Below are 6,053 nucleotides of genomic sequence, written 5' to 3'. Positions count from 1 at the left end.
TTTATATTAACTTAAGTGCTGTATGTCATATGCCACTAACTTGATGTAGAGATTTCTCTCCTAAAAATCTTCAATAAATTAGGAACAAAGGAAATGAGGCCCAAAATTGTTGAAATATGAGTTACATAAAAGCAATTTTATACTGACAATTACCTTTTGATATTCAGTTATTCATTCATTCACCTTCTCATTTGTTCTACTAAACTAATGTTCCTTTTCTGTGTGCGGTGGTGGTGAAATGAGTTGCAAGGGATTGAGAGAGTGATATTTCTTTGAGTGAGGGAGATTCTGTATAAAAGTTTAGAATATCTATGGGCAAATATAAAAGATTTTTTAAAGTGATTTTAATGTGAGTGATACTCTGAAGGTTGTGACTGATTATCTGAAGATACTGGGAAACATTCCTCCAATGGGATCCTTATAAGCATTTTATAACATTGATGTTATATTGACTTGTTAGACATCTTGTCTAATTTATAGCCAGTCCACCCTATTTTAGGCCTTGAATAGCTATTAACATTTAGAATTAACAGATAAACAGATAATAGATAAAATAATCGAATCTGATTATCCTTTACCCTTGTACAATGATCACCTTATATAGAAATGCTTTTCTTCTTCAGCATAATAATCTGTCGAAAGAGACATTTTCTTAATCACTGTCCTATAAGAGTTTCAGGTAATTATTGGGGGAAACCTGTTTTCTTTTATCAAAGTTGTTTCTTAGTGAGCCACTATAACCAGCCAATTAGAGATTTGTTTCATTTAGGTGAATGGGTGTTGGTTAAGCAACACAAGCCAATATTTAGGTTCATAATTCCCCATCAGAAACTATAAAAAATTCAAAGTACACTTCAATAACTCAGTTATACAAAAGTGTACAATATAATTATGTTACTGTATGCTCTACCACAGAAAGATTTTTTTTAATTGAAGTAGAGTTGATTTATGATATTGTGTAAGTTTCAGGTGTACATCAAAGAGATTCAGTTATTTTTCCAGATTATATTCCATTATAAGTTATTACAAGATATTGAATATAGTTTCCTGTGCTGTACAATAAATTCTTGTTGCTTAGCTATATATAGTAGTTTGTATCTGCTAATTGCATACTCCTAATTTGTCCCTCCCTCCCTCCCTCCCTCTCCCCTTTAGTAACAATAAGTTTGTTTTCTATGTCTGTGAGTCTGTTTCTATTTTGTATATAGATTCATTTGTGTTATTTCTTATATTCCACATTATAAGTGATACCATATAGTATTTGTCTTTGACTTATTTTACTAATCATTATATTCTCTAGGTCCACCCATGTTGCTGCAAATGACAATATTTCATTCTTTTTTATGGCTGAGTAATATTCCACTTCACATCTTTTTAAGCCAATCATCTGTTGATGGCCACTTGGTTGTTTCTATGTCTTGGCTATTATAAATAGTGCTGCAATGAACATTAAGGTACATATATCTTTTCAAATTAGGGGTTTTTTTTTTTCTGGGTATATAACCAGGAATGGGATTGTTGGATCATATGGTAACTCTATTTTTAGCTTTTTAAGGAACCTCTATACTCTTCTCCATAGGGGCTGCACCAATTTACATTCCAACCAACAGTGTAGGAAGGTTCCTTTTTCTACACACTCTCTTCAGCATTGATTATTTGTAAACTTTTTTGATGCCATTCTAACCAGTGTGAGGTGATACCTCGTAGTTTTTATTTGCATTTCTCTCATAATTAGCAATGTTGAACATCTTTTCATGTGCCTCTTAGCGATCTATATATCTTTTCTGGAAAAATATCTATTTAGGTCTTTTGCCCATTTTTTGATTGGTTTGTTTGTTTTTTGATATTAAGTTGAATGAGCTGTTTGTATATTTTGGAGATTAACCCCTTGTCAGCTGCATCATTTGCAAATAATTTCTCCTGTTCTATAGGCTGTCAAAAAATTACAGATTTTTTGTGTTCTTTGTGTAGCTTGGTCTTCTTAATCTCTAACCTTGCCAGTTCAGTTGTTGATACTGATTATCTTAACTATATTATAACAAGGATTATATGAGGAAACTTTGTAAATTGTAATATTTGCATCAACTTGATAATGTTTAGAAACTTATTTTTTCCTCATGTTCAATAGCTAAAGAAGAAGTGATCTCAATATGATCAAGTTGATGCCAAACATCTAAACATGGAACCTGTTTTTGACAAAATAAATAAAACTTTCAAAAATAGTATACACTTTCCTGTGAAGTTTATCTGATAATTAAAAAAACTGTATGTGATATTTATGTTGTTCTGTTTGGTTCATGTGGTAGTTCATGTATAAGGTGGGAGAATATGATTGATAATGTAATTCAGAACTTTGGGTATTAAATGAGCAGGGTTTCCTGAATAGAGTCAGCGATCAGGAGTTTTGTCTCTTTATATTACCATATTTTGTCTAGGGCACTCTTTTTATTTTATAGTAAAATAAGAAGCCAAGCATGAACAATAGAGACATTAAATATGTCGGCTATAAATAAAGGCAAGATAAATTTTAGAAGACAATAAATACGGATATGGGTAATATTGAAATAGAGTTCACCATAAAGTGTATGTCATAATATGTTATTCAAACTTACCAGTTTCTTATAGAGTCAGTAATTCATATGCAAACAATTTTTACTTTCACACAGATAATTAAAATGGATTCTCTTTGTTGTGTGAATTTCCTTTCTCCTTGATTCCAAATTAGTTCCCTCAGAGGGCTGGTTCATTTTTCTGAGACTAAACAGGATTCACCATCTTCCTTTTTCCTCTTTGGAATAGGCTGAAATTTTAAAATTCCCTTTTAGTTCAGCCACTAGTAATTTCACCTATGAAAGCTTTAAAATATTCAGAAAATCGGAAAGACTCATTAAGAATAAAGAAGTTTGTATTTGTATTTAAACAAACTAGAATATTGATTCTGGAAAAATTATCTAAACATATATAATCTTTAACTGAGGTGATTTTTATTCACATTAAATAGATCACATGAACAATAAAGTTGAGTTTGGACATAAAACCTTTGAACATTTGTTGAACTCAAAATTGTTATTTGTTTTTTTACTCGTTAGACTAAATACTAATTTGTTCTGTAAACTTTATGAAAATTCATGTAGGTAATACTCTTGGTCTATACTACTGAAGAAATTATCTGTGGGGTGTATTTCAAAAGAATGTGAATGTTCTGAAAACCAGCATCTGAACATAATCTCCAAGTATAAAAAGTGATGATTTAGCATACTAAAGTACTAAGGAGGTGGAAAGGTAGAAAAGTGACAATTTTTTTTTTTTTTTTGCTGTTGGTGTTTTATTTGTACTTGATTTTGAAAATAGAGTAATTAAAAATGAGGGATAGACTATAATCAAAATGAGTTAGAAGGAATTTTGTTATGTTAGAATGAGTAAGGATAGTTGTTTCTCTTGTATTCATTTGTAGAACATGTAGCAAGGCTATTCTTCAGATCAAGAATTTCAGTGAATTGATGGGCTGCAGAATTCAAACAGCACATTTAATGTATGTGCACATGTAACTTTATAGCTTATTATAGAATTTTTTCAGTCTAATTTCAATTTTCTAACCTTATACGTTCCTATCTCTTTTTTTCTGTTTTTTATATAATAAAGTTTGGATGGCACTTATCTGGTCCAAAGGTAACCATTTCAGCCCTTTCCAACAAATGAATTAAAGACTTCAACAAACAAAACCTCAGTTGCATATCATTGCATCTTTATTCCATGCATTAATTTACCTCATGTCCTATAATTATGTGAATCCTTTAACTTGAATTGGAGAAGGACTTGAATTAACTTGAATATGGAACAACATAATGTTTTGTTTTGTTTCATTTTTTTCTTTCTTGGGAACTCTGTGAATTGATTATGTAAATACACAGCAAATTTGAAACTAAAAGTCACAAACCACGTCTTAAAATCTAGACATAATTTTCCCTGCCGCGATAGGATAGAAGCATACTTTATTTTATTTTGAAATTAAGATCGGTAATTTACCAATACAATAAATTTTTCTGCAGTGGTGTGAGGGGATCTGGATAGTCAGATGAAAATTACAACTTCTGATTTTAATAAAATTACTGCTAAATTCCTTTGTGGAAGCATTACTCTCTAAAACCTTAAGCTTGGTGACTTAAAACCTCAGGCATTTATTTTTTCACAGTCCTGGAAGCTAGAAATTCAATATCAAGGTGTCAGTAGGACCATGTTTCCTCTGACGGCTTTAGGAAAAAATCCTTCCTTGCCTCCTCCTAGCTTCTGGTGGACCCTGCGACCCTTGGCATTCCTTAGCTTGTAACTGCATCACCTCAATCTCTGCCTTTGTCCTCACATAGCCTTCTTCCCTCTGTATGTCTCTTTTGATATGTCCTCTCTTCTTATAAGGACATCAGTCACTGGATTTAGATCCCAGCCTAATCCAGTATGACTCCATCTTAATTAATTACATCTGCAAAAACCCTATTTCCAAATGAGGTTACATTTTGGGGTTCTGGTTAGACATGAATCTTGGGAGGACACTATTCAATCCACTACAATTACCAGTTAAAAATTTTAGGTAAATGTATTATATTTGTAGATCAGAGGAATTATGTAAACTGAGCATGTGGAACAAGTAGAAGACTGACAAATGGATGATAGAGATGGATGAAATGGAAAATAAATCTAAATGTAGTACTAACTTCATTTTGGGAGGGACCCTGGCTGTCTGTAAGGCCAGGTTTTTTATAAAGGGTGCCCCTGTACCTCCAAATTGCTGACTTGGCTGACAACTCTGAAGTCATCTTGTCCATTCCAGCCTTCAGTGTGATCGACAGTGGTTCTCATGCTGGCAACAAGCTGGCCATGCAAGAAACTCTGATCCTCCCTGTTGGTGAAGCAAACTTCAGGGAAGCCATGCACATTGGAGGGGAGGTTTACCACAACCTGAAGAATGTCATCAAGAAGAAATATGGGAAAGGTGCCACCAATGTGGGGGATGAAGGCTGGTTTGCTCCTGAAGAATAAAGAAGCTCTGGAGTTGCTGAAGAATGAGATCAGGACAGCTGGCTACACCGATGAGGTTGTCATTGGCATGGACTTGGCTGCCTCTGAATTCTTCAGGTCAGGGAAGTATGACCTGGACTTCAAGTCTCCCAATGATCTCAGCAGGTACGCCACACCTGACCAGTTGTTCGACCTGTACAATTCCTTCATCAAGGACTACCCATTGGTGTCTATTAAAGATCTCTTTGACCAAGATGACTGGAAAGCTTGGCAGAAGTTCACTGCTAGTACAGGAATCCAGGTGGTGGGGGGGACAATCTCTCAGTGACCAGCCTGAAGCAGATTTCCAAGGCTGTGGGTGAGAAATCATGCAACTGCCTCCTGCTCAAAGTGTACCAGATCGGCTCCATGGCCAATTCTCTTCAGGTGTGCAAACTGGCTCAGTCCGATGGGTGGGGCATCATGGTGTCTTATAACTCATAACCGAAGTTATCTTCATTGCTTACCTGGTGGTGGAGCCCTGCACTGGGCAGATCAAGACTGGTACACCTTACCTAACCCAGTGCTTGGCCAACTACAACCAGATCCTCATAATTGAAGAAGAACTGGGCAGCAAGGCTAAATCTGCTAGCAAGTAGTTCAGAAACCGGGTAGCCAAGTAAGTTCTGGGCAGGTGAGCACCTGAGCCTTTCAGTCACTAGTCGGCTGGCTAGAACCCTGCTTCTGATGTTTGCACAGATAACTCAAGGTCTCAGTTGATACATGTAGGGGCTTCTGGTAGTTAATGCCCTTCTGTTATCCCTGTGATGTTCTCGCACTGCTTCCTTAGAACTGCTTGAGAAGCCAAGTTGACCATCTGAAACCCTGTTGGAAACCTTAGCTCTGTAATCATGTCATTGACCCAAATCATAGTTTTTCTCATCTTTCTTTCCACCAACTGTCTGGAGCCATGAGAATCTACAGTGCAATCTCTGAGGTGTCCACAGGCAAGATCCTTAGTGGTTTTGTGTGCAAAATAGAAAGACCTCAGTGACCAGTAA

The 6,053-nt window shown here is 35.3% G+C and overlaps 1 pseudogene; it reads left to right on the top strand.

Moving 5' to 3' along the window:
• Positions 1-4,628: 4,628 nt before the first annotated feature.
• On the top strand, positions 4,629-5,675 carry LOC132366667 (alpha-enolase-like; annotated as a pseudogene).
• The last annotated feature ends 378 nt before the right edge of the window (positions 5,676-6,053 follow it).

Source organism: Balaenoptera ricei, chromosome 5 (assembly GCF_028023285.1).
Source record: "Balaenoptera ricei isolate mBalRic1 chromosome 5, mBalRic1.hap2, whole genome shotgun sequence".
Classification (NCBI taxonomy): Eukaryota; Metazoa; Chordata; class Mammalia; order Artiodactyla; family Balaenopteridae; genus Balaenoptera; species Balaenoptera ricei.
This window is presented reverse-complemented; position numbering and strand designations above follow the sequence as displayed.